This window comes from Mustelus asterias, chromosome 17 (assembly GCF_964213995.1).
Source record: "Mustelus asterias chromosome 17, sMusAst1.hap1.1, whole genome shotgun sequence".
Taxonomy (NCBI): Eukaryota; Metazoa; Chordata; class Chondrichthyes; order Carcharhiniformes; family Triakidae; genus Mustelus; species Mustelus asterias.
Genome location: NC_135817.1, coordinates 70,539,432 through 70,566,139, shown reverse-complemented (window position 1 = coordinate 70,566,139; position 26,708 = coordinate 70,539,432). Strand labels below are relative to the sequence as shown.

At 43.5% G+C, this 26,708-nt stretch overlaps 1 protein-coding gene across 8 annotated transcripts in view; it reads right to left on the bottom strand.

Moving 5' to 3' along the window:
- The window catches only part of bbx (BBX high mobility group box domain containing), a 209,923-nt gene extending 184,957 nt beyond the window's left edge, over window positions 1-24,966 (bottom strand). For 3 of the 8 annotated variants that reach the window (XM_078232941.1, XM_078232937.1, XM_078232939.1), the window contains exon 1: window positions 24,642-24,966. The gene's annotated coding sequence lies outside the window, so the exon portion shown is untranslated. Of the gene's footprint in view, window positions 1-22,340; window positions 22,539-23,159; window positions 23,283-23,782; window positions 23,912-24,641 lie in introns of those variants that run through there. The other 5 variants (XM_078232940.1, XM_078232944.1, XM_078232938.1 and 2 more) reach the window with 4 other exon arrangements.
- Between the last annotated feature and the right edge of the window lie 1,742 nt (window positions 24,967-26,708).

Sequence of the window (26,708 nt, the reverse complement as noted above, 5' to 3'; positions counted from 1 at the left end):
ATGCCATCCTGGGGTCACTCGGCTCTACCACTTCGTAAAAGCCCGCAATCTGCCCTACTCGGTGGAGGATGTCAGGTCCATAACGAGAAGTTGTCGGGTATGCGCGGAATGCAAACCTCACTTTTACCGACCTGACCGGGCACAACTAGTCAAGGCCACTCGTCCCTTCGAAAGACTGAGTGTCGACTTTAAGGACCCCCTTCCCTCGACAGATCGGAATGTGTACTTCCTCAACATCATTGATGAGTACTCGAGATTCCCTTTTGTTATTCCCTGCTCTGATACATCCGCTGCCACGGTTATCAAGGCATTCCGTGATCTTTTTACTCTGTTCGGGTACCCCAGCTACATTCACAGCGATAGGGGCTCGTCGTACATGAGCGATGACTTGAGGCAATACCTGCTCTCATACGGGATTGCCTCTAGTAGAACCACGAGCTACAACCCTAGGGGTAACGGACAGGTGGAACGTGAGAATGCTACAGTCTGGAAGGCTGTCTTACTGGCGTTGAAATCAAAAAGCCTTCCAGTCTCCCGTTGGCAAGAGGTGCTCCCTGATGCGCTCCATTCCATACGCTCACTCCTGTGTACGGCAACCAACGCTACTCCTCATGAGAGGCTGTTTTCATTCCCTCGGAAGTCTTCCTCTGGGACCTCATTACAGTCTTGGTTGACGTACTCAGGACCTGTCCTCCTGCGGCGACATGTAAGGGCCCGCAAGTCCGACCCGTTGGTCGAACAGGTCCATCTCCTCCACGCCAACCCTCAGTATGCCTATGTGGCATACCCTGGCGGGCAAGAGGACACGGTCTCGATTCGAGACCTGGCGCCAGCAGGGGACGTAGAAACCCCTGTCGCTCCCATACCTCCTGTTAGAGACCCCCCAACTATTGTTTCCCCTCCTGACACAGCGCGGGCAGCATCGGGACCATTACTTAACCCTTTTACTCCCGTGTACAGCTTGCCTGAGTCCAGGAAATGGTCACCACTTCAGGGCGTGTCGGAACTCAACGGATTATCATCACCTCGGGGTCAGCCGGCCCGTGAGGCTGTGGAGGAACCGTTGGACATCGCCTTGGGGAGAACGCCACCGCGAGTGCCTACTCCGGTGTCATCACCGGTGTTGAGGAGGTCACAATGACGGTGCGGTCCCCCTGACCGTCTGAACTTATAGACTGATGACAAATTATTCTGGGTTTTTTTTGTACCCCGCTGGCCTTTGTCTTCAAAGGAGGGGTGAATGTGGTGAACCATCGTTGGTTCCCACTAGGTAGTACTGAGCCAGGGTCTGGCCAGTACTACGAGTATGTATATATGTTGCTGTTGGGGTTAGGGATGGGTTGTTCTACTTGTTGCTGTTGGGGTTAGGGTTGGGCTGTTACACCTGTATTATAGTTATTATGGTACATCCCAGTCGGGCTCCGCCTCCTGGGAGAGGTATAAAGGTCACTGCTCTGTCTGGGACCCCTCAGTCTGGGATCGTGTACGATACATGGTAGCTTCGTTGTAATAGTAAATAAAAGCCTTTATTTCTTTGAGCATCTCAAGCCTCGTGTGTGATAACGCGCATCACTCTTCCACCATGCTGAGAACAACTTATTTTGTTCTCTCCAAGTGACCTGCTCCAGAACCACATTTTACCTCGTTCTAGACTTTTGATGTCCGCTCACCATACTGCTGACAAAACCAGTAAATCTCCGTGTGGAAGGTCACCCAAGTGACTTTTCCACGTACACTACAACCAGCACTCAGGTTTCCTGTTTCTGTGATTTCGAGTTCACACTTTAAACATTCCTCTGAGTGATGCATGTTCCCAAAGTTCAGCTGTCAATATTTTATAGATCTGTAAGGAGAACAAAGTGATGATAAATTGCAGTGTTATATTGTGTGTGCCAGAAGAATATGACTTTTATTGTTAATGCACCATTCCAGCATTAACTGAAATTATAGCATTGTCAATACTGCGCCACTGCACAAAGTGTGAAACTTTTTCAAGTTATAAATTTCACACCTGGTCGCAGTGGAAAAGCTACCATGGTGAAAATACAATGAAAATTCACTTTGTCTGTAAAATTTGCTGATCCTTGATACAATTTGAAGTTTTTCTCACTTCCATCTCCAGTATCCTAGTAGACAGTGACCCAAGCCAGGAACCCAGGTTTGATTCCCGGCTTGGGTCACTGTGTGTGTGGAGTCTGCACGTAATCCCCATGTCTGCGTGGGTTTCCTCCGGGTGCTCCAGTTTATTCTCTCAGTCCAAAAGACATGCTGGTTAGATGTATTGGCCATGCTAAATTCTCCCTTAGTATATCCGAACAGGCGCTGGAGTGTGGCGACTAGGGGAATTTCACAGTAACTTCATTGCAGTGTTAAGGTAAGCCTACTTGTGGCACGAATAAATAAACTTTAACTGCCAGTTTTGCAGCTGGGAAGCCTTCAACAGGTTTGCTACCCTGCACACAACAGTAGCAGTTTCTGAAATGTCCAGTCATACATGTTGCTCTTTAAAGTGGTAGCTCCCATTATCATAACATATTCATGCAGAGTGGGTCAAATTATTCCATTTGCAACAGCTAGCCTCGATTCCAAAGCATCAAGCACATTTATTTACACTTGGATTTGCTTTATACATTGCAGATTTAATAATGTGGGAGAACATTAGCAGTATTTAAAAATCACATTGATCTGGTTGTATTGTAAATCCTGTCGGACGTTTAAACACGAAAAGTAATTGATCCGAAACATTAACTCAGTTTTTCTCTCCGCAGATGCTGCCAGACATGCTAACTATTTCCAGTATTTTCTGTTTTCACTTGAAATCGTGTTGGTTTTAGATTGTTGATATTTAGGGTTGAAATTAATGAAGCATACAGTGCTGTTTAGCATATTTTGTTTGCATAACTCGCACAATTTCAGTTAACTGGCTCCACCCATATCTACTACAACTGCCACTCTAGTGATTTTGAGTCCAAATTTATCATCTAAAACTATTTTAAAAAGGTCCAGATTGCCATCTTTCAGCAACATAGGATCATAGGAAATAGGAACAGGAGGAGGCCACTTGTCCCCTCACACCTACACCACCATTCAGCTAGATCACAGCTGATCTTCTATCTCAGTACCAGTTTTCTCCACATTACCTGCACATTCCTTGATGTCTTTATAATATCTAAATACCTATTGATCGCTGTCTTGAATGACTGAGCCTTCACAGCCATCTGGAGTGGAGAAATCCGAAGACTCACCACCCTCTTCAGTGGAGAAATTTATCTTCATCTCAGTTCTAAATGGCCTTATTCTGAGACTGTCCCCCCAGTTTGAGATGCCCGCCATCCTTCCTGCATCTATCCTGTCGAGCCCTGTAAGAATTTTGTACGTCTCAATGAAAACACCTCCAATTCTCCTCAATCTCTCCTCATAGGAAAACCCTGCCAATCCAGGGATAAGTCTGGTGAACCTTTGTGCAATCCCTCTATAGCTGGTATATCCTTCCTTAGCTAAGACGACCAAAACTGGACACAATACACCAGGTGCACTCTCGCCAAGACTCTTTGCATCAAAACTTTATTCCTGTACTCAAATCCTCTTGCAATCAAGGCCAACATACCATTTGCCACCCAAATTACTTGTTTTACCACTGTTGTTCAGTGACTTATGAACAAGGACACTCAGGTACCTTTGGACATTTCCTAATCTCTCATCATTTAAGAACTACTCTGCAATTGTTTTTCCTACTAAAGTGGATAACTTCACATTTCTCCACATTATATTTCATCTGCCAAATTCTTGGGCACTCACTGAGCCTGACTAAATCCTCTCAAAGCCTCTTTGCATCTTCCTCACAATTCATAAAGGAATAAGGAGACTTTGAAGCAACTAGTACTCGCAGTGAAAGCCTCCAAATTCCTATAAAACAAACCAGCTCAGTCAGAGAACCCTATATTTGATGATATTCAAATCACTAAATGAACATGGTTTAACTTTGACCAGCTGAGTATATTCTTCAATAAGTTGTGTCAAATCAGATGGAGGCAATTCTCTCTCCACCTAGAATATCACACCAAGGATATGAACTGTATTATTTATATATTCTACTCGATGCCCAATGGTATTCCAAATAGTTAATAAGAAACCTACAGCATAGTATCTGATATTTACTCTGGTCATTCTTGCTGCAACCATCATACAAAATTGGATTGCCAATCAGTGTACAATAATAGATTTACTGAAGTATCATGTCATATAACTCAAACTGGATATTACAGGGTCCAAAAGATAAAAGATCCTTCTTTTACCTTCCCTTTTCAGTGTTGATGTGTTAAAACTAATAAAGTATTCCAATCATTGTTTTAACATTACCCAAGATTCCCCTCCTGAAGACTCACCAACCTGCAGTCCATCACAACACAATGGAGGTACAGTAGCATACTGGCCACATTGCTGGACTAGTAATCCAGAGGCCAAGACAAACAATCCTGCGACAGGAGTTCAAATCCCACTGTGCATCGGAATTGGGAGAGCTGTTCCAAGGACTAGCCAAGCAACAACAGTCCAAGTCAGGGAGACGAGAGGTGAAATTGCTGGGCCTCTGACGGAAATCTTTGTCGCTTCTTTGGACATGGGTGAGGTCCCTGAGGATTGGAGGATAGCGAATGTGGTCCCGTTGTTTAAGAAGGGTAGCAGGGATAACCCAGGAAATTATAGGCCGGTGAGCTTGACATCCGTGGTAGGGAAGTTGTTGGAGAGGATTCTTAGAGACAGGATGTATGTGCATTTAGAACGGAACAATCTCATTAGTGACAGACAGCATGGTTTTGTAAGAGGGAGGTCGTGCCTTACAAATTTGGTGGAGTTTTTTGAGGAAGTGACAAAAATAGTTGATGAAGGAAGGGCCGTGGATGTCATCTATATGGATTTCAGTAAGGCATTTGACAAAGTCCCACATGGCAGGTTGGTTAAGAAGGTTAGGGCTCATGGGATACAAGGAGAAGTGGCTCGATGGGTGGAGAACTGGCTTGACCATAGGAGACAGAGGGTAGTGGTCGATGGGTCTTTTTCCGGCTGGAGGTCTGTGACCAGTGGTGGTCCGCAGGGCTCTGTACTGGGACCTCTGCTATTTGTGATATATATATATAAATGATTTGGAAGAAGGTGTAACTTGTGTAATCAGCAAGTTTGCGGATGACACGAAGATGGCTGGAATTGCGGATAGCGAAGAGCATTGTCGGGCAATACAGCAGGATATAGATAGGCTGGAAAATTGGGCGGAGAGGTGGCAGCTGGAGTTTAATCCGGATAAATGCGAAGTGATGCATTTTGGAAGAAATAATGTAGGGAGGAGTTATACAATAAATGGCAGAGTCATCAGGAGTATAGAAACACAGAGGGACCTAGGTGTGCAAGTCCACAAATCCTTGAAGGTGGCAACACAGGTGGAGAAGGTGGTGAAGAAGGCATATGGTATGCTTGCCTTTATAGGACGGGGTATAGAGTATAAAAGCTGGAGTCTGATGATGCAGCTGTATAGAACGCTGGTTAGGCCACATTTGGAGTACTGCATCCAGTTCTGGTCGCCGCACTACCAGAAGGACGTGGAGGCGTTAGAGAGAGTGCAGAGGTTTACCAGGATGTTGCCTGGTATGGAGGGTCTTAGCTATGAGGAGAGATTGGGTAGACTGGGGTTGTTCTCCTTGGAAAGACGGAGAATGAGGGGAGATCTAATAGAGGTGTACAAGATTATGAAGGGTATAGATAGGGTGAACAGTGGGAAGCTTTTTCCCAGGTCGGAGGTGACGATCACGAGGGGTCACGGGCTCAAGCTGAGAGGTTGCGAAGTATAACTCGGATATCAGAGGGACGTTTTTTACACAGAGGGTGGTGGGGGCCTGGAATGCTCTGCCAAGTAGGGTGGTGGAGGCAGGCACGCTGACATCGTTTAAGACTTACCTGGATAGTCACATGAGCAGCCTGGGAATGGAGGGATACAAACGATTGGTCTAGTTGGACCAAGGAGCGGCACAGGCTTGGAGGGCCGAAAGGCCTGTTTCCTGTGCTGTACTGTTCTTTGTTCTTTGTTCATACTCACAGAACCATACTATCAGCCAACATCTAAGATTTCCCCATCACTATCCCCAAATGCCTCTTCCATCAGCAGGACAAACATACCAGAGGTGGCAGCATAGATGGAATGTTCAACATTGACTCTGCACCCAGGCAGTCTCATGATATCAGGTCAAAACCAGGTGGGCTGTTTACCACCTACCACCCTCCCTCTGCTGATGCATCGATACTCCTCCGCTTGGAGAAGCCAAGCTGCAGGGTAACATCAAGTAAACTCTGGTTGAATCAATGTTCTCCAAGTGAGTTGGTAGTGCCACCACTGAGTAGTATCACAGACTGGGATTAAAGCAGGTAGTGAAACCCAACAAAAGAGATAAAACTATTTAACCTCATTCTCACCAACCGATTGCAAGTGCTTTCTGTCCATGACAGTACTTAGAGGTGTGAGCACTTTACAGTTCTTGTAGAGACCAAATCCTGTCTTCATACTGTGCTAAATGATTTACAGCAGTTCTTGAGCACAAAATTCAGCATCGGTGAGGGCTGTCAGCAGAACAATGTGTTCCACCATGATTCATAACTTGTAGCCTGAGGTATCACCTGCTCACACAGTACCATCCGGCCAAGCAAGTGTAGAAGAGTATACCAGGACCAGCACCAGGCAGATATGAAGGAGTACCAACCTGGTGAAGCCACAACAAAAGACTACGTACATGCTAAACAGATCCAAGTGGTCTCACAACCAACCAGCAATCAAATCAAATCTCTGCAGTCCCGCCACACCCAGTCATGCATGGTGGTGGGCAATTAAACTACTGTAAAGGAAAAAGGGAAGGCTTCATGAATATCCCTATCCTCAATGCTGATGAGGCCCAGGACATGAGTGCAAAAGATATGGGTGAAGCATTCACAACCTTCTTCAACCAGAAATGCTGAGCAGATGATCCATCTTGGCCTCCTCCAGAGAGGTCTCCACTGTCAAAGACTGCCAGTCTTCAGCCAATTCGATTCACACCACATGATATTTAGAAACAGCTGAGTGCATTGTATATTGCAAAACTATGGACCCCGACAACACCCGGGCTGTAGTGCTGAAGAGTTGTGATTCAGAGCTAACTGCGCCTTTAGTAAGCTGTTCCAGTACTGCTACTGGAATCTGCCTGCAAGTTTAAATAGAGATTAGAAACAGTGAGTTTCCTCTGTGATTGTGATGGTGAGTACAAGGTACTTTGAAAATTTCAGCGAGGAAAGAATGGTACGCTACTATAATGTCAAATTATCGAGGGGGAGAAGCTTCGGTGGGCCAGCAGGCTCCTTCTCACTCCAAGTTTGTATGTACAATCTATCACAAAAATAAGTTAGCCACTTTGATGAAATTTAAGTATGCAAATTATAATCCCTTAACAGTACACTGCAATTTGACACAAAATATGGTGATTAATCTTACTCTGGGTTCGGTGCATGGTGATGAATAGCATGGGGCCCCGTACATTAAATAACTCAGCCAGGGACAATGACACCAGGAATCACCCAGTGGCAGTGAATATACTCGTTCATGCGTGGACCATTCTGCCAACATGTGAGGAGCTTAATTTGTAGACATTTTATAAAGTGCTTCCAGTGAGCACACATATATCAGGTACAGCAAGTACATATTTGTTTCAATTTCAAGAAGTAGAACAACAAACATGGCCTCAATTTCCTCCAGACAGAACTGCAGTTACAAACTGTCTCATTTAGCTTTGCTGCTTCTGGTCCCCCATTAGCATCAAAGCCCAGGGGAAAATGTTGCACCTTTGTTTCAAAAAAAGTGCAAGGATAAATCCAGCAACTAATGGTCATTTTAACTGGCTACGGGGAAACGTGAAGAAACAATAATCCAAGACAATATCAACAGTCATTTGGACAACTGATTATAAGTGAAGTCAGCATGGGTTTGTGAACGGCAAATCAGCTTTAACGAAATTGATTGAGTTTTTTTAATGAGCTAACAAAGAGTTGATGAGGGTAATGCAGTTGATATAGTGTATATGGACTTCTAAAAGGCATTTGATAAAGTGCCACATCAGAACCTTGCCATGGAATAAAAGGGGCAGAGGCAGCATGGATACAAAGTTGGATGAGTGACAGGAACCAGGGTGATAGTGGATGTTTGTTTTGCGGATTAGACATGGGTGTGTAGGGCATGATTTCAAAATTTGCAGCTGACACAAAACTTGGAAGTATTGAGGATGATGATAGACTTGTAGAAATTATGCACAAGCTGGTGCGATGTGTGGACAGGTAACAGATGAAATTTAATGCAGAAAAGTATGGAATGATATGTTTTGGTAGAAAGTATGACGAAAGGCAACATAAAATAAAGAGTCCAATTCTGAAGGCGGTGCAGCGAGAGAGAGATTGGAGGGGGTTTCTGTGCATATATCATTGAAAGTTGCGAAACAGGCTGAGAAAATGGCTAAAAAGGCCCATGTGATCCTGGGCTTTATAAATAGAGGCACAGAGTATAAGAGTAAAGAAGTCGGCACGGTAGCACAGTGGTTAGCACTGCTGCTTCACAGCTCCAGGGTTCGATTCCCGGCTCAGGTCACTGTCTGTGTGGAGTTTGCACCTTCTCCTCGTGTCTGCGTGGGTTTCCTCCGGGTGCTCCGGTTTCCTCCCACAGTCCCACAGTCCAAAGATGTGCGGGTTAGGTTGATTGGCCAGGTTAAAAATTGCTCCTTAGAGTCCTGAGATGCGTAGGTTAGAGGGATTAGCAGGTAAATATGTGGGGGTAGGGTCTGGCTGGGATTGTGGTCGGTGCAGACTCGATGGGCCGAATGGCCTCCTTCTGCACTGTAGGGATTCTATGATTCTATGAAGTCAGGGTAAACCTTTGTATGGCACTGATTCGATCTCAAGTGAAGGACTGTGTCCAATTCTGGGTACAATGCTTTAGGACGGATGTGAAGGCTTTAGAAAGGGTGCACAAAAGACTAACGAGAACGGTTCCAAAGATGAGTGGACTTTGGTTACATGGATAGATTGGAGAAGCTGGGTTGAGAAGAGAATGTTGAGAGGAGAGTCATGAGGGATTTAGAGGGGGTAGATGGAGAGAAACTGTTTCCATTGACAGATCGAGACCAGGGGGCACTAATTTAAAGCAACTGGCAAAAGGACAATGCATGAGGAAATTATTTTTTTGTCTTACGCAGCGAGTGTCCTGGAATGCACTTGTTTGTGAACTTGGTGCAGTCAGATTCAATGGTGACTTTCAAAAGGGAACTGGATTGTTATCTAAACAGAGAAATGTTGCAGGGCTATGGAGAAAGGGCATGGGAGTGGGACTAACTGAGATGGCTTGCAGTGAGCCAGCACAGGCATGATGGACCAAATGGCCTCCCGGCTTTAACCCTATGATTCAATGATTGTACAATCTTAAAATTAGAGCATTAACATTTTGGAGTGAAGCCTGGAAACATTTGCAAGTCTCCCCCCTAAAGGGCTGCAGTAGCTGGGTCAAGTGAAATCTAAGGCAGAGATTGGTAGTTTTTTTTTTATTGGATATGAGTATCATGCAATTTGATTAAAGGCTGATAAATGGGGTTGAAATCCATAATCTATCCATGATTTAACTGAATGGTTAAACAGGCTAGAGTGGCTGACTGGACTACTCCTGCTGCTATTTAGTATGGTCCTTCATTGCCAACAAAGGTTTGTGATTTCAATTCCATTTCTGTTACATAATACACTGCAAAAGAATTGTTGAGAAACTACAAGTTAATGAACCATGTGAATGCCAGTTATTGCTAGTTCTGTACATATGTTTACACCAAGTGCACACTTCTGCTCAGTTCAAGTCTCCAATGCATACATTTTTCTGCTGAAAATCAATTCACCTAAAAACTGTCATAACTGAAGTGTTAGGCCCAGAATTGCTGGATCAGGGTCAATTTGCTGTGTTCACAAACACTAAACTCACAGTGTATTGGAAACATCATTCATGATCAGTTTTAGAAGAATGCAAAACTCCAGAACTCCAGCCCTGTGACAGTACAAAGAATTACTCCAGGCTCCACTAAAGATACCCATATCAATGCTAATCATGTATATACTATAAACATATTTAAACTTTGCTAAATTATATAAACTTATGCATACAACTTGTGTGCTGCAATAAATGCATATTCAAAGTATTCCCCATATTGTCCTATATTCTGCATAAAAGCAAATTCCTGCAGTTGCTGCAAACCAAAAGAGAAAATGCTGGAAAATCTCAGCAGGTCTGGCAGCATCTGTTAGGAGGGAAAAGAGCTGATGTTGAGTCCAGATGACCCTTCAAATGCAGCATTTTCTCTTTTGGTTTTGTCCTATATTCTGCACAGGTTAAATATAATTAGAGAGTTATACAGCACAGGAAGAGGTCCTTTGGCCCATTATGTATGTGCTGGCCATCAAGCACCTATCTAATCTAAACCTATTTTCCAGTACTTGGTCCGAAGCATTTAATGCTGTGGCGTTTCAAATACTCATCTGCGTGCTTCTTAAACGTTGTGAGGATTCCCAACTCTACCACCCTTTCAGGCATTGAGTTCCAGATTCCCACCACCATGGGTGAAAACAATTTTCCCCAAATCCCCTCTAAATCTCCTACCCTTTACCTTAAATCTATGTTATTGATCCCTCTACTAAGTGGAAAGGTTTCTTCCTAACTATTCTTTCTATGTTCCTCATAATTCTGGAGACATCAATCATGTGTCCCCTCAGCCTTCTCTGTTCGAAGGAGAACACTCCCAGCCGAATCAGCCCTGCTTCAGAGCAGAAACGCTCCATTCCAGGCAACATCCTGGTGAATCTCCTTTGCACTCTTTCGAGTGACCAGAACTGCACACAGCATTGCAGCTGTGACCTAACAAGTGTTTTATATGTCTCCATCATAACCTCCCTGCCCTTATATTCTATTCCTTGGCTAATAAAGGCAAGTATCCCATATGCCTTCTACTTTCCTGCTGTGTTCAGGGATCTTTGGACGTGCACCCATGCATCTGGTCCTCTGTACATCCTAATGTCCTAGCATTCATTGTGTATTCCCTTGCCTTGTTAGTCCTCCTAAAAAGCATCACCTCACACTTTTCAGGGTTAAATTCCATTTGCCAATATTAATAAATATTATAAATACATTAAATACTGATTTCCTCCCGCAGTAGAAATCAGGCTTCTACCAGGGTACAATTGCCAAGTCCTGTGATGATGGGGATTTGGCGACAAGATTCAGGGCAGTGAACCTGCGAGTCCCTCCTAAAGATCTGCACACAAGCCACAGGTATCTTTGGGCAGCAGCATCAGTGACTGAGCAGTCATTTCGAGGATACCCTCTGCTCACCCCAAATGGGGGTGGAGGGGGGGGGGGGGTCTAGAAAAGGTGCCCTAAAAATAGACCACCCATATTCTCCTGGCTGGGGAACCACACCCTATGGGATCACCACTTGTGTGGTTAAAGAAAGAAAACTTGGAATCTTAGAAGACCGTGCGGAAAGAAGAACTGCACTCATATCCTGTGAGCTAGATTCTAAATTGACACCACCATCCTCAGAGACTTGCCTCCCTGGAGAAGGGCAGCTGAAGGATCAAGCAGGGAGATACACTTTCGTCTGGAAAGAAAAAGTTGACAATGACCCCTCGTGACCACAGAGTAGGTTTTGCCATCCAGTTTTGGATGCATTACCAAAACTCCCCGGTTGTATAAATGAAAGATTCATGGCAGTTCAACTACAGCTCAGCTGTAATCAATATGCCATCATCAGCATTTATTCCCAGATCACTGACTCCAATGAAGATGTTGAGGAAAAGTTCAATTCTGATTCAATGAAGTCTTCATGAGCATCCCAAAAGAAAAGATCAGCCTTCTGGCGAACTTAAGTGTCAGATTTGGTCGTGACTCCAACATCTGGAGTGGAACCATTTTAGAGTAGGAAAAGCCAATGCAAATTGCATCCTCCCTCTATCAGAGTGTGCTCAGCGTAGCCTCAATATAACCCTCTTCCACAAGAAACACAAATTCTAAACCACATAGAAGCATCTTAGATCAAAGCACTGGCACCTCTGGATTAATACATTACTTGGGTCAAAAATCTAAGTGATGTCTGTATTGCATGATCCATGCTGGGGACTGACGCCAACTCTCCTGATCATAAACTTGTTTGATCGGTGATGAAGATCCACCTAGCACCAAGACATCGCAAGGCCCAAAAGTCCAAGAGGAAGAATTCCAGAACATAAAGTCAAATAAGGTCATTTTTACTAGACTCCATGCTCTGACCACAGGGTTTGAGTACTGTCATCACCAGAACTGGTTTAATTAAAATGATGTTGAAATGTGTGACCTCCTGCAACAAAACTGAGCTGCATTCAATGTCTGGCAGAATAATCCAAAGGTGCAAATCAAGAAGGCAGCATTCCAATAGTTCAAGGCTGATACCCAAAGACAAATCTGGAAAGTAAAGTGCACGTGGTGGGAAGAGAAAGCCCAAGAGATCCAACATTATGCTGATCATCATGACATGTTTTTTGAAGATGCCAGGGCCATCAACAAACCATGGTCAAATGGACAAAATCCCCTTTGCTCGCTGGATGGCTTTTCTCTTCTTAAGGATGACACCGCCATCTGTCAATGCTGGAACTAACATTTTCAGCAACTTCTCTACTATGAATCCACAGTGACAGCTAATACTCTCCAGGCTATCTCCAGGTGCCCTGTGGTAGAATCCATGAGTGAACTTCCAGCGGTAGAAGAGCTGGAATAGGCAATCAACAGATGAAAAACAACAAAGCCTGTGGCCCCATCAACATCCCAACTGAGATCTTCAAAGCTGGTGGGTTTCTGCTCACATCATGACTCCATAAACTCATCCTACAGATCTGGAGGAAAAAAGAACTCTTCCTCTGTTCACAAATGCAACAATTGTAACCATCTTCAAGAAGGGAAATAAATCATGCTGTGGAAGCTATCAAGATATTTCCCTCTTGTCTAGAGCAGGAAATTCCTGACATACATAAAGGGACAGGGATGTTTTGCTGCAATTGTGTAGGGCATTGGTGAGGCCACATCTGAAATATTGTGTGCAGTTTTGGTGTCCTTTTCTGAGGAAGGATGTCCTTTCTATGTAATGGAGTATAGCGAAGGTTTACCAGACTGATTCCTGAGATGGCAGGTCTGTCATATGAGAAGAGACTAAGTTGATTCGGATTATATTCATTGGAGTTTAGAAGAGTGAATGGGGGTCTCATAGAAACTTATAAAATTCTAACTGGATTAGACAGGGTAGATTCAGAAAGAATGTTCCCGATGGTGGGGAGTCCAGAACTAGGAGTCATAGTTTGAGGATAAGGGGTAAACCTTTTAGAACTGAGGCGAGGAGAAATTTCTTCACCCAGAGGGTGGTGAATGTGTGGAATTCACTACCACAAACAACAGTTGAAGCCAAAACGTTGTCTGATTTCAAGAAGATATTAGATATAGCAATTGGTGCTAAAGGAATCGAGGGATATGGGAGGAGGGGGGGGGGGGGAATCAGGATATTGAATTTGATGATTAGCCATGACCAAAATGAAGGGTGAAGCAGGCTCGAAGGGCCAAATGGCCTACTCCTGCTTCTAGTTTCTATGTTTACAATCTGCTGAATTGCCAACATCCTGTGACTGAGGACATTCTCCCAGAGATACAGTATGGCTCTACACCTTCCAGAGAAACCCTAACATTTTAGAAAAACATTGCGAACACTATTAGAAACTTTTCCTTGCATTCATCAATCCGATCAAAGTATTTGACTCAGAAAATCACACATCTCTATGGATTGTGCTCCTAAGATTTGGATGCCTAAAAAAATCATAATTCTACAGATGCTTAATGATGATATTACACAACTGTCTTGAGTGGGAGACCTCAAATGGAAACGTTCAAAATCCAGACAGGGGTAAAGTAAGATTCTTTGATAGCCTCCATGTTATTCACAATCGACCTGCCAATGACTATTCACCTCTAAGATCAGCCTCCCTCTGGTGTCAATATTAAATACCTCAGAGATGAAAAGTTCTTTAACTTCAGTGACCTCTATGTCGAAACAAAACTGACCACACACATATATGATCTGCAGTTTGCAGATAACTGCAATGTCGTTGCCCACTCTACACCAAATTTAAAAGCAACTCCCGATCTTTTCAATTCTGCAGACAAGAAACTTGGCCTGTCCTTGGATGTTGCCAAAACAAAACTCTTACCAACCCACATGTGCTCAGCCATGTCCATATAAGGAGGAGACAGTGTTGAGCTCTTCGCATACCTTGGCAGCCAGATGGTCACCATTGACAAGGAGATCCAACACTGAATCGGCTGCACCAGCTCAGCTTTCTGCAATCTACAGCGGTAAGTGTTTGCAAAGACCTCTCTGCAAGTCAACAAAAGTTCTAGTGTATGGAGCAAATGTTGTCACCACATTCCTGTACTGCTATGAGAGCTGGACTGTGTGTCAACAACACATATGGACACAAGAAATACTTCAGTAGAAGTGCCTCCACCGGATCCTCCAGATCCAATGGGAGGGCTGCCGAACAAATGCTGCTCTCCTTTTTAAAGCCAACTTCACAACCATTCAGGCAAAGCTTCTGCAAAACCAATTTCGATGGACTAGACAACATGTTAAGATATTTGAAAAGCATCTTCACTGCCAGGTCCTGGGCTATCAACTCTTAAATGGCCAGTGTTCCAGGAGAGGACCAAGAAAAGGCTTCAAAGACATTCTAAAATTCTCCTTAAAGCACAACAGCATTGACATTTATGACTGGGAATATTTGCTGCCAATTGTTCAAAATGGTGTCAACTTATCCATCAAACTACACCACTCTTTGAGTCACAACATCTTAGTGATGAAGCAGAGTAGTAGCAGAGAAGGAAAGAAAAGGAAGCAAATCCTGCACTGTATATCCCACTACTTCATGGACATCCTGCCCTAGATGCCTAAAGATATATGGATTGAGAACAGACCTATTGAACCACATGAAGACCCATGACCCATGAAGACCCAACTCATGATCCGGAGTAGACATCCCCTCGAATGGAGGGATTACAACAACAGTTTGTGAGGCTCAGCTGCTTAACCAGCCGAACCTCTTGTGCAAAAACTTGTTTGATTTAAATGTCCAAGAACCATCTTGGATTATCAATGTACCTCAGTATGTGTGAATGTGGATTCCCATTAATTACTATCACTTTCAATTTGCCATCTTACAAACAGTGACAATGAGTGCAGTGTGAATAACAAGGGTTTTACTTCAATATAAAAGAAATACAGCACAGGAACAGGCCATTCGGCCCTCCAAGTCTGTACCGACCATGATGCCCTAATTAAACTAACAAAAAAAATCTCTCCTTGCACTGTCCACATACTTTGGATAATAAAAATAATTTCTGCCATAGATTAAAGGCAACCAATGGATTCAAACATTTCAATTCTCTACATGGTGAACTCTTGTGCTTCCTGCAACATGGCTGCACACACCCTGGATTTGTTTGAATTATAGAATACTGACCGTCTCCCAACGTCATTACTCCTGCCTGAGGTTGCACTTGTTTCCCAGTTTGCGGCGCGATTGGCCCTCCTACCTGCCTCTCAAAAAATGGGCAATGAAGAAAAATTTCTGAGAAACCCACGTTTTCAAGAACTTTAACACATTTCCTCAATTGACTGTTATTTTCCTTTTCACAACTAGAAATTAGCAGACAACGCTCAAAAAGTGAAGGTGATAACCAGGCCAAATGCTGCGGGATCATCGTTGTGCTAATAACTATCAGGACTAATTGAAGTAACTTGCGTAGCATGGAAAGTGCTGCACTATAGATTCCATCCTTCAAAAAAGGCAAGTTTCACTGTATCTTGAGAAATAGTTAATGCAGGGGACCACTGTGATCTTAGAATATCAAGACAGATGCTGCCATTACTGTTAATATTTGGATGATAAATTCTCGTAGTAAACACAATCTTGGGTGGTTTGAAAGGCATTTATGATGATTTTGTTATTTTCCTCTGTGAAACTTTTTTTGGGGTCTATTGGCCGTCAGACACATGTAGAAATATATTGCCACACCTATGATTGGTAAAAACCTACCAAAAAAAAATTAGAAATTCAGTTCACTTGATGCAAGTATTTCTCATACGGACACACTCCACTGAAATTAGAAAATTTAGACACTTATTGGGAAAAAAGTCAATGGGAAAGCGTGTACGATAAAGATTCAAAAGGAAGACCTGCATTTATATAATGCCTTTCCCAATGTAAGGAGTTCCCAAAGCTCTTTATGCCCAATGAAGTACTTCAGAACTTTCATTACTGTTGAGGCAGGAAATGTGGCAGTTTTCACACAGTAAGATTCCACAAACAAAAACATGATAATGACCAGATTACCAAATAATCTATTTTAGAGTCATTGGTTCAGAGTTGGGAATGAGCCATGACACCGAGGAGGAATTCCTTCGTCAACTTCAAAACATTGCACCAGGATCTTTTCCACTAAAGATCACAGATGGTGCCTCAGTTTGGCATCTCTTCTGAAAGACAGACACTGACAATGCAGCATTTCTTCAGTACCACAGTTAAGTGTCAGCCTAGATCTTCTACGCAAGGTGGCACAGTGATTAGCACTGCTGCCTCACAGCTCCAGGTACCTGGGTTCAATTCCTGTCTTGGGTCACTGTCTGTGCGGAGTCTGCATGTTCTCCCCGTGTCTGGGTGGGTTTCCTCCGGGTGCTCCGATTTCCTCCCACAGTCCAAAAGAAGTGCTGGTTAGGTGCACTGGCCATGGTAAATTACCCTTCAGTGTACCAGAACAGGCGCCGGAACGTGGCGACTAGGAGATTTTCACAGTGGCTTCATTGCGATGTTAATGTAAGCCTACTTGTGACACTAATAAATGAACTTTAAACTAAAAGATTCTGCTTAAGGTTAAGCTATTGAAACTGCACCTTGTAGCAACAAAGTGATCATCTTCTCACACAGGGCTGATGTTTGCAGGGTTATTTTAGTACAGGTGATAAAAGTTTGGCACTCCTCCTCAAACTTAAATTGATGCTACATGAATTGATCATTTTAAATCAGAGGCCAACAGATCTTTGTTAACCATGAAGGGATGCGAGGCAAAGGCAATACGAAGTTAGGTTGGAGAACAGCTATGATCTCTCTGAATGTGAGGAAGAGGCTTGAGGAGCTAAGTGGTCAATTCCCATTCGTGTATTCCTATATAGAACATAGAACATAGAACATAGAAAGTCACAGCACAAACAGGCCCTTCGGCCCACAAGTTGCGCCGATCACATCCCCACCTCTAGGCCTATCTATAGCCCTCAATCCCATTAAATCCCATGTACTCATCCAGAAGTCTCTTAAAAGACCCCAACGAGTTTGCCTCCACCACCACCGACGTCAGCCGATTCCACTCACCCACCACCCTCTGAGTGAAAAACTTACCCCTGACATCCCCCCTGTACCTACCCCCCAGCACCTTAAACCTGTGTCCTCTCGTAGCAACCATTTCAGCCCTTGGAAATAGCCTCTGAGAGTCCACCCTATCCAGACCCCTCAACATCTTGTAAACCTCTATCAGGTCACCTCTCATCCTTCGTCTCTCCAGGGAGAAGAGACCAAGCTCCCTCAACCTATCCTCATAAGGCATGCCCCCCAATCCAGGCAACATCCTTGTAAATCTCCTCTGCACCCTTTCAATGGCTTCAACATCTTTCCTGTAATGAGGTGACCAGAACTGCGCGCAGTACTCCAAGTGGGGTCTAACCAGGGTCCTATAAAGCTGCAGCATTATCTCCCGACTCCTAAACTCAATCCCTCGATTAATGAAGGCTAGTACGCCATACGCCTTCTTGACCGCATCCTCCACCTGCGAGGCCGATTTAAGAGTCCTATGGACCCGGACCCCAAGGTCCTTCTGATCCTCTACACTGCTAAGAATGGTACCCTTCATTTTATACTGCTGCTCCATCCCATTGGATCTGCCAAAATGGATCACTACACACTTATCCGGGTTGAAGTCCATCTGCCACTTCTCCGCCCAGTCTTGCATTCTATCTATGTCTCGCTGCAACTTCTGACATCCCTCCAAACTATCCACAACACCACCTACCTTGGTGTCGTCAGCAAACTTACCAACCCATCCCTCATTTTGAGCCAAATGAGCCAGTGGCAAAACAAATCCTAACAACTAACAACAAGCCAAGTGGGCTAGTCAACCATTATTATAGCGTCTTGAGAGTATAACAGATCAACCCCGGTTTTGGATGGCATAAAACCAACTTGGTCCCAATGTCCCATTGCCAGACTTGCCAAACTCAACAACAATGCATCACCCATTCCCTCCTTTCCTCCCCAAGGATAGTAGTCATTGGTTGGTTCTTACTAGCCAGACAGCAGGTCACAGGAACTCCTCGCAAGTACTACAGTGAGCATTAAAACTCACCGATAAAGTGGGTGAGCATACTGGCACCTAATCAAGTATGGACACATATCATAACTCACCAAATAGAATTTCCACTAATTTGAGTAAAACTTCAGCAGCAATTTCTTACTTCTCTGCAACATAAGTAGACACTGAAACCTGGATCAATGATCTAGAACTGCAGGTTCATTTTCCAGATAACCTCATCCAGCAGCCTATCCTAAACTACCATCCTCTTTATTCTGTTACACAATGAACTCTGCCTTCAGCTCAATGGGTATTGCAGAGTAACTCACAATGTGCCAGCCATTCCAATGTTTTAAATTATCAGTCAAATATTTCATACCAGCCTTATTTATAAATACAAGTACGAAATATAAATATATGTTATTATATTAATAAATAATAAGTATTATAGCAATTATAAATTGCTCAATTTTTCATGCAAGATACTTTAGGAAAGGAAAATTCTTGTCATAAACCAACTTCCGATAAATAGCTACACTGTGTAAGACATAACCACCTGTACCTCCCATTTTCCCCTTTTGGCATTAATCCACATTACAGATTGGTCCAGGATCTTTCACAAGGCCTTCGGCAGCATGCATTTTCATGACTAGGAGCTTACACCAGGAAGAACTGTTTGGAAACATATTACATATGCCAGAAGCTTGATTCACATTGGGAGTTTTCATATCATCAGAGAGATAAGTCAAAAAATCGGAAACCTACTACTAATGTGAATCAGTAATTGGGATAAAACCTCTTATATCTTCAAATTAGCATCTTCAGAATCTCCTCTTGTAATACTGGGCAACATTCTATTTGTCTCCCTAATTCCTTGCTGTACACTGTATACCGTGCCTGTGGGTTTACTTCAGGTGCTCTGGTTTCCTCCGACAGTCCAAAAACATGTAGGTTAAGTGGATTAGCCATGGTAAATGCATGGGGTTATGGGGATAGGGCTAGGGGTTGGGCTTGGGTAAGCTGCTCTTTCGGAGAGTCAGTGCGGACTCAATGGGCCATAGGCCCTCCTTCTGCACTGGTTCTATTCTATGGTTGTCCTGTGCAAAGCCATAATACTACACATACGGCAGCATTCATTAGAATATCTCACTGCTTAATTGGTGCACAAGGAGGTTCATCAACGTGAATTTTGTGAAAAGCACCCGGTTCTTTCAGAAATGTCAAGATTGGACACTTCAAGACCCTTCTCTTACAATTAGAGACAACATTATTGGTGAAGACCACCTCAAAACAGGATGTGTGACAATGCGTAGGTAATCTTACCTTAAAAGCATACTGATGCCCTTACATAGATCTTGTAGCTGGGCTACGTAATCCCAGATAAAGTCCAAAATTTGGACATGTAGTTCCTTTCACCTCTTTGAGCAGGGCTGTACAAAACATTAGGTTGAAAGCCTTATGAAAATTAATAAAAACAATGTAACTGAATTTTGACAGTCATTCAATGTTTGACAAACTTGTAAAGTCGTAATCATGCATTCCTCAGGAGAATAAGATCCACCGTTTTTCTTTTTCTGCAATATAGGCCTCATCTGCATATCGGAACAACACAAGAAAGCCAAGTGTCACTGAACTCAGCACAAGTACCCAATGATTTTTATTTTCACTAGGATCCCCTTCCAGGTAGTAGAATCTACAATTATGCACTCGTACACTAAGATAAATATGCCTCAAACAAATTTTCCCTGGCTCCCTTTTGGGTTGCCAGTTCTTAGAAATAACTACAATGATAGTTACCAGTTTTGCCTAGAAGTTTTGCACAAATACCACTTGCACCTTAAGTGCTAACAGTGGCTAGCTAAGAAATTCAGTGTGGAATCCAACTTCTCAAAGGGCCATCATTAAGACCATCAACCTGTGTAGTACACTCTACAGGTTTTTAACAGATGGGTCGCTCCTACAACCATTAAAATGCCTTCAATTAACTTTGGTCCAGCATGACTGACTTTAGCCAATAGAAAAATAATTTAGAAGCACTTAAGGTGAACTGCATTAAAACACTTGTAGTGACAGTGGTTCCTGGAAATTCTGGTAAGTGATATTCTCATGGCATTGAGAAGACTGAGTAGTGCAACAAGAAAATGGCAAAAATGTACCTATGTACTTTGAATAAGTACTTAAAATAAAAGCAACATAACCGATGAAACTAAATATGAGTTCTTCAAAGATATAATAGGATTACATAGGCTATACGGCACAGAAGCAGGCCATTCAGCCCATGACTGTGTTCATACTTCACATGAGTGTCCTCCCATCTTTCCACTTTCTTGTCATTCTTTGAGTGAAGAAGTTTATTCTCAATTCCACCTTGGATTTCTGGTGACTGCCTTACATTGATGACTTCAAGTTATGCCCTTCCCACAAGTGGAAACATGCCCTCTGTATCTAATCAATCAAGGTCTTTCATAATTTTAAAGACCTTGATTAGTCCACTCCTCAACCTTCAAGAGAAAAGAGACCCAAGACCATCAATCCTTTCCAGCTATGTATACCCACACATTTCTGGTAGTGTCCTTGTAAATCTTCTCTGCACCTACTCCAGTGCCACTATAATCCTTTTTCTAGCATGATACACTGAACTGCACACACTATTCTAAGCATAAATATGAAACAATGAGATTATATGATAGCAAATTGTTCATTGCACTAATCCCAAGTGCAATTAATACAAATGTTAGTAAATACTAATAACAGGTCTTTGAGTATAGAATGCTCTTTCAAACTTTCAAAGCATGCAAATGTTTTCATTCATGTAAGATCTTCAAAACTAATAGTTGAAGTTGTGACACCTTTGAGAACAGAATCAGGAGGAATGTTTTAGCATATGGCATGTTATAGAATCCCTACAGTGCAGAGGAGGGCATTCAGTTCATCGAGTCTGCATTGACAACAATCCCACCCAGGTCCTATCCCTGTAAGCCCACATATTTACCCTGCTACTGCCCTGACACTAAGGGGCAATTTAGCATGGCCAATCAACCTAATCCACACATCCTTGGAATGCAGGGGAAGCCAGAGCACCCAGAAGTGTGTGGAGAACACATCTGGGGAGGACATGCAAACTTCACACAGTCACCCAAGGCTGGAATTAAACCCGGGGAATTAAACCCGGGTCCCGGGCGCTGTGAGCAGCAGCGCTAACCACTGTGCCACCCTGTCTTAGTACACAATATAATTTTACCTAACTACACTTGAATTTTTTTTTACTTTGGTGTAAAAAATGTCATTGCAATCCTAAAGTCATTGCGAATTCACCACAATTGCATACCAAAAGATAATGCAGACGAGTTTCGGAATAAGGTATAGTTTACATCTTATCTAACAAAGTACATTAACACTTCAGTTAGAAACTTCAAATCTGGCCAACCACTGTCCTAATTGGCAATATTTGTGACTAATGAAGAAAGCCTGAAGTTCGTGCCCCTCATGAGGAGGACCACTAACAACTCACACCCAAGTTATCACTTGTGACTTAGGCTATTGTCATCAATTGTGAAATTAAATCATTTTATAAACAGCCATTTTCGATCGAGAAACCACCACTTCCAACTGCAAACAGTTCACTTGATTCCTTAGCCATACTTCCCCCCCCCCCCACAAGAACTCTTCACTTCCTTGATCTTCCGCCTATTATTCCACTCGAAGAACTGAAGTTTTGAAAACAAACAGTATAACCTGAGATTTCTGACATACTCATCTACACTCCAGAATCACACCTGCACTCAACAGAAACACGAATTAAAACTGCGAATTAAAAAGACCCACAGTGCAAACTTACAGAATGTCATGATGTGGGTCAGCCGTATCATTCGCACCCAAGTTAGCAAGTCCGAAGTGCGACGGATTTTGCTGCAGATCTCAAGACTTTAAATCTTGCACTAGCTATTGGCTCACCAGCCCCAGCCAGTAGCTACAGGACCTGTCAGCTCCACACGGCAGTGCTACACAGACTGGGCACATGGGACGTACACTACGCCTTACGTATTAAAATAGTGAGAATACACTGTCATTTTGCAGTTTTCGGTGCCGAGAATGATTAGAAAGTGTAAAAAATCAATCACTTTGTTAGATGGCAACACAGGTACATTCATCCCATACGTCAAAACAGGAGGGGGGTTGGTGTTCCGGGAAAAGGACTACTTGCAACAACACATACACACAGAGACAGACAGAGGGGGAAATCTCTTTGATACAGGCAACTCGACAGAACCCAAATGCAACAAAAAAGTACAGTGACCCAAGTTACAATTTAAAGGCGATCGCCGTTCAGAAACCTGGCTGAGTTTTCCTCTAATCCCAGCACACTATTTGTAGTGTAAAAGTAGGCCAAGCTCAAGTTTGCATCGCCGTGCAAAATGTCGATCTAAGGCTGACAAGACACACACAGGGGGAGGGAGAGAGAGAGAGAGAGAGTCCATCTTGCTTCGGGGAAACCAAGTGCAAAAAAAACCTCTCACTCACACAGAGAGGGGAGGGAGGGGGAGAGTGAATTAAAAAAAACACAAATCTACCTCCTCCCCCCCCCCCCAGAAAAAAAAACAACAAAAAAAAACCAAACAAACAACAAACAGCTGCCATTTCAGTGCTGGTTGCTCACTTCCATCCTGCCTCAGCCAAACTCCCTCTTTAGTTACAAGGTTAGAGAGATCTCTCTGGTGGATTATCACCATCAGGCCATTCAAGTGAGCTGTGCCTGGGTTTCTGTACATTCAATAACAATTTGTTTTAAGAGGAAAGGAGAGGGACGGGAGAAGGAAGGGAAAGTGCCCTGGTCTTGGGAGTGAGTGGCTTCAAACGTGTCGTTTGCAGGACATAGAATGGTTTCAGCTTCCCACCTCCCCTCAATAATCAAAAAGGGAGGAGGTGGAGGAGGAGGAGAAAGGGGGGTCCCCACTCACCACCAGAATCATACTTCCTGAGGGAAAAAGTGCACTCATTTTCAAATGATCATAATAAATAAAGAGCTGAGGGTACCACCAGCTAATTAAACAGCAAATCTGGTGTGAGGCAGCAATGGGATTTGATCGGGGGGGGGGGGGGGGGGAAGTGGGAGAGAGAGAGAAAGAGAAGCAATGGGATTTGATCAGGAAAAGAAAGAGGGAGAGAAAGAGAGAGGAGGGCAGGAGAAGCAGCAATGGGATTTGATCAGGAAAAGAAAGAGAGAGGAGGGCAGGAGAAGCAGGTATATAGAGGCTGTGGCAGCCCAATGTTTGTCTCTACCTTATTCACCCATCAGATTTCCCCCTTCCCTCTCCTGAGGGCGGTGCGGGCTTAAACTCTGACAAAAAAAAATAAAAGAGGTGGCTGCAGATTTCTAGATGTTAATCGAGCTTTTCTCTCTCTCTGACTGACTGACTGAGAGACTTTGCTGTACTGAAGGCACCAGCTGATCCTTTCGCCGTTACACACGGCTCTCTCTCTCTCTCTCTCTCTCACTCACTCACTCGGATCCAGTCCCTCGTCGGATTTTTTTTTCTCCCCCCTCTTGTTTTTTTTTTGCGATTTCATTTTTAAAAATTTCATGACAGAAACTCGAAAGCCAAGTGGCCGGGCTGTCCCCCGAGCCGATTCCCTTCACTCCCCGCTCAGCGGGGAGGGAGAGAGCGGGGTTTAAAGGACTAGGCCTCTCCCTCTCTAAGTTATTGACAACATCACATTATTGTCCAGTATGGAGACAGCTCTGGCCGCCTCTAATCCCGGCATTTAACCCCCTTGCTGCCCCTCTCCCCGGCAGCCGGCCCTGGCCCCAGGCAGGGTTTGTGTCAGCAGCAATGCCACTTTGCCGGGACTGAGGCACAATCTTCCCCCCCCTCACCCCCCTCACCCCTCACCTCTCTCTCCCCTTTCTCCCTCCTCTGCCAACAGTTTCCCCTTCCATTATTCTCACTTGTCTGCAACCTCTCTGTTATTAACACTGGCCTAGCTCTCCCTCACCCTCTCTCTCTGGCCTACTCGGATCTCCCTCACAACACAAACGCCACCAAATCTCATCAGTAATTTTTTTTTTCAGTTGTTTTTTGAGAGAAATAAATCAATGAAAAGTTTCCACTCAGTGTGAAATGGTGGTTGTGGTACACACCTGGTGCTGGGAGGAGAGGGGGTCCACTCTGTCCGTCCGTCCGGCGGCCCTTTTAAAGCCTCTCCTCTCTCTCTCTCTCTGTCTGCTTCACTCACTCCCTCTTTTTAATCAGTCCTCTCTCTCTCGCTCGCTTCTCTTCTCTCTTCCCCCCCTTTCCCCGGCTCGGGGTGGCGTTGGGTGAGAGAAGTTGTCTGTTTAAAAAGTGGCTGCTGCTGCTTGTTGTTGTTGAGCAAGTGACAGACAGTCAGTCAGGAGGATTGAAGGAGAAGTTGCTGCTGCTGCCTCTCTCTCTCTCTCCTCTCCTCTCTCTCTCACACTCCCTCTCTCTCTCTCTCTATAACAGGGACCCTCATTGGTTGCCAGGCCCGAGCAAGAGCCGAGAGCAACCAAAGAGACAGACTGTAACAACTGGGAGAAACACATACACTCTGTTTAACTAACCTTCTCTCGCTTATGAAAACATCTCTATATCAAATGTGTTCGCACACACACCAAGACCTGCATCTCTTTATTTCCCCCCTTCCACCCCCCCTGTCACACACAGACATGCAGAAAGAACTGGCTTCTTGGAAGGACTCGTTGTTTTTTCATATAGTTTTGCTTTAAACGCGAACTACACACACAGCAGCAGCAGAAAAGGGAAGGGAGGGTTGAAAGAGAAAGAACCCAGTCCAGAGGTACGTTGTTCACCTCCTTCCTTCCTCCCCTCACCCAACAACGTACGGAGTTTAATAAGATTTCTACAAAATGTGTGTGAGAGAGACACACACACAGACCTAGCGACTGGAATAGGAACTCGTCAGCAGGCATATTGCATGCGGTTTAACTACATACAGGGAGTCACAGCACGGGAAAGGGAGCAAGCCACAGAGAAAGCATTGGGACATTTGCAACAGATGCAACATACAGTGTGTAACCAGATCTCTGAAAAAAGAACCCAATACATCCCAAACAAAGAACAATCTCAAAATAAAACGGTGTAGCGGAGGAAAAGTAACAACAATATTCGGTGCTGCTCGTTTAAAGTAATCATCGGATGCATTGCATGCTGTGTGTGAGAACAGATCAGGTTGCTCTGAATCACACAGAAAGTCATTGCATTCTAAAACATGTCCAAGAGACAAATATTGTGTTTGCAAGAGCTTTTTTTAAAAAAACACGCGTTACGTTTAATTGCATTATTATAATACCAGGAGCAAGCAGCTAAAGAGAAAATATTACAGCATTGCACATTGGAACTGTGTAAGTCCCATTTGGCCCAAGGAGAAACTAACATATGCTGTGAATTGTGAGAGTGTGTTCTGTCAAGCTTGTAGCAAGGTAGGCCTGAAGTATCCCTTTTTACAAAGCTTCCGTTAAGTGTAAATGAAGAACATTGTACCAGGTTGAATTGTCCAAGGCGTTCGAGCTGGGAAACTAATGCTGGAGCTATACAAAGTTGTTTAATATTGATAGATTTTAGACCAGGTGAGTTCTTTTAGTCTTTTGTCAGAGAAATTAGGACTTGCTATTAAAACAATATCAATGAGAAGACTGAGAATACCATATCAATAAGAGTTTGTGGCAATACAGTGAGGAAGTTTCATGGTATTTATAGGAAAACATTTTTAATGAAAAAATCAGAAAACCTTATTTTGATGAGAAAGAATCATGAATCATTTTTGTCATGATATAATACACACTCAGTTCTATCAAGGATAAGGTTGGGTTACATGTGAAAATTAATTTTGCTAATCCTTTAAATAATTTTCAGTACTTCGGACATCAGATCTTAACAAAATAAACTTACAAAATAGCCATCAAAATATGTTTCTTCTGTATCTATTAACAAACAATATATAGAAGAAAAACAGACATATTTGTTTGGGAATATTGCCCAATTCCGTGCCCTATATTGTGGCCAATCTTTATGAATTATAGAAAATTACAGCAAATAAGGAGGCCATTCAACTTGTCGTGCTGCTATTGGATCTTTGAAAGAGGAGTTGTACCTGGTTCAAGTCTCCAGTTTTTGTCTGAAATCCTATAACTTCCACATCTTCAAGTTTCTGTCCAACCCCCTTCTAA